The sequence below is a fragment of the Bison bison genome, unplaced genomic scaffold (assembly GCF_000754665.1).
Source record: "Bison bison bison isolate TAMUID 2011002044 unplaced genomic scaffold, Bison_UMD1.0 scf7180017864485, whole genome shotgun sequence".
Taxonomy (NCBI): domain Eukaryota; kingdom Metazoa; phylum Chordata; class Mammalia; order Artiodactyla; family Bovidae; genus Bison; species Bison bison.
Genome location: NW_011495045.1, coordinates 1,474,892 through 1,477,573, shown reverse-complemented (window position 1 = coordinate 1,477,573; position 2,682 = coordinate 1,474,892). Strand labels below are relative to the sequence as shown.

Sequence of the window (2,682 nt, the reverse complement as noted above, 5' to 3'; positions counted from 1 at the left end):
GGAGAAGGCGATGGCACCCCACTCCAGTATTCTTGCCTGGAGAATCCCATGGACGGAGGAGCCTCGTGGGCTGCAGTCCATGGGGTTGCTAGGAGTCGAACACGACTGAGCGACTTCACTGTCACTTTTCACTTTCATCCATTGGAGAAGGAAATGGCAACCCACTCCAGTGTTCTTGCCTGGAGAATCCCAGGGACGGGGGAGCATGGTAGGCTGCCGTCTATAGGGTTGCACAGAGTTGGACACGACTGAAGCGACTTAGCAGCAGCAGCAGCAGTATACATATATCCACTCCATCTTAGACCTTCCTCCCGTCCCATCCCCCAACCCCACCCATCTAGGTCATCACAGAGCACTGAGCTGAGCTCCTTGTGGAGTACAGCAGGTTCCCACTAACTATCAATTTTACACAAGATAGTGTATATACATCAATCCTAATCTCTTAATTCATCCCACCCTCACATTCCCCCTGTGTCCACATATCTGTTCTCTGCATTTGCATCTCTACCTTTGCCCTGGAACTGGGTTAATCTGTACATTTCTAGATTCCACATATATGCGTTAATATATTTGTTTTACTCTTTCTGACTTACTTCACTCTGTACGACAGACTCTAGTTCATTCACATCTCTACAAATGACTCAATTCTGTTTCTTTTTATGACCGAGTAATATTCCACTGTTTATATGTAGCATATCTTCTTTATCTATTCATCTATCATTGGACATTTAGGTTTCCATATCCTGGCTATTGTAAATAGTGCTGCAGTGAACATTGGAGCACATGTGTCATTTTGAATTATAGTTTTCTCTGGGTATATGCCCTGTAGTGGGATTGTTGGGTCATATGATTGTTCTTTTTTAGCTCTTTAAAGTGGAGCTTTTTAAGTTTCCACACTGTTCTCCACAGTGGCTATATCAATTTACATTCCCATCAACAGCTCCCTTTTCTCCACATCCTCTCCGGCATTTATTGTTTGTAGATTTTTTTGATGATGGCCATTCTGACCAGTATAAAATGATAGTTCATTTTACTTTTGATTTGCATTTCTCTAATAATTATCAGTGTTGAGCATCTTTTTATGTGCCTTTTGTCATTAGTTTCTCATCTTTGGAGACATGTCTGTTTAAGTTTTCCACCCATTTTTTTGATTGGGTTTTTTTTTTTATATTGGGTTCCATCAGCTGTTTGTATATTTTGAAGATTTATCCTTCATTCATCACTTTGTTTGCAAATATTTTCTCACATTCTGAGGATTGTCTTTTCATCTCATTTATGGTTTTCTTTGTGTTAAAAAGCTTTTAAGTCCCATTAAAAAAATTTTTTTTTCCTAACTCAAGGAGGTGGGTCAAAAAAATCCTGCCTTTGCACTGTTGGGGGGAATGTAATACTTTGGCCTCCTGATGTGAAGAACTGACTCATTGGAAAAGACCTTGCTGCTGGGAAGGATTAAAGGCAGGAGGAGAATGGGACAACAAAGTGTGAGATGGTTGGATGGCATCACCGACTCAAAGGACATGAGTTTGAGCATGCTCTGGGAGTTGGTGATAGACAGGAAAGTTGGTGTGCTGCAGTCCATGGGGTTGCAAAGAGTTGGACACGACTGAGCGACTGAACTGAACTGAAATTGATACAGCCACTATGGAGAACAGTATCAGTTCAGTCGCGCAGTCTTGTCTGACTTTGCATCCCCATGAACCTCAGCATGCCAGGCCTCCCTGTCCATCACCAACTCCCAGAGTTTACCCAAACTCATGTCCATTGAGTTGGTGATGCCATCCAACCATCTCATCCTCTGTCGTCCCCTTCTCCTCCTGCGTTCAATCTTTCCTGGCATCAGGGTATTTTCAAATGAGTCAGCTCTTCGCATCAGGTGACCAAAATATTGGAGTTTCAGGAGAATAGTATGGAGATTCCTTAAAAAACTAAGAATAAAACTACCATGGGTGTTTGAGTGCTCAGTCCTTCAGTCTTGTCCAACTCTTTGTGACCCTGTGGACTGTAGCCCTCTGGCCTCCTCTGTTCATGGGGATTCTCCAGGCAAGAATACTGGAGTGGTTTGCCATTTCCCCTTCCAGGGGATCTTTCTGACCCAGGAATCAAACCCACATCTCTTATGTCTCCTGCATTTGCAGACAGTTTGTTTACCACTTGTGCCACCTGGGAAGCCCTTAATAGTATCATATGACCCAACAATCCCACTACTGGGCATATACCCTGAGAAAAGCATAATTGAAAATGATGCATGTACCCCAATGTTAATTGCAGCATTATTACAATAGCTACAACAGGGAAGCAGCCTGGATGTCCATGGACAGATAAATAGATAAAGAAGCTGTGGTATATACATACAATGGAATATTACTCAGCCATAAAAAGGAATGCATTTGAGTCAGGTCTAATGAGGTAGATGAACCTAGAGCCTATTATACAGAGTGAAGTAAGTCAGAAAGAGAAAAACAAATATAGTATATGGACACATATATATGGAATTTAGAAAGATGGTACTGATGAACCCATTTGTAGGGCAGCAATGGCCGGGAGAAATATCAGTAACCTCAGATATGCAGATGACACCACCCTTATGGCAGAAAGTGAAGAGGAACTAAAAAGCCTCTTGATGAAAGTGAAAGAGCAGAGTGAAAAAGTTGGCTTAAAGCTCAACATTCAGAAAATGAAGAT

At 42.1% G+C, this 2,682-nt stretch overlaps 1 protein-coding gene across 1 annotated transcript in view; it reads left to right on the top strand.

Moving 5' to 3' along the window:
- Positions 1 to 2,682, top strand: part of LOC105005068 (chromosome unknown open reading frame, human C11orf65) — a 73,170-nt gene that overhangs the window by 22,402 nt on the left and 48,086 nt on the right. The window lies entirely within an intron of this gene.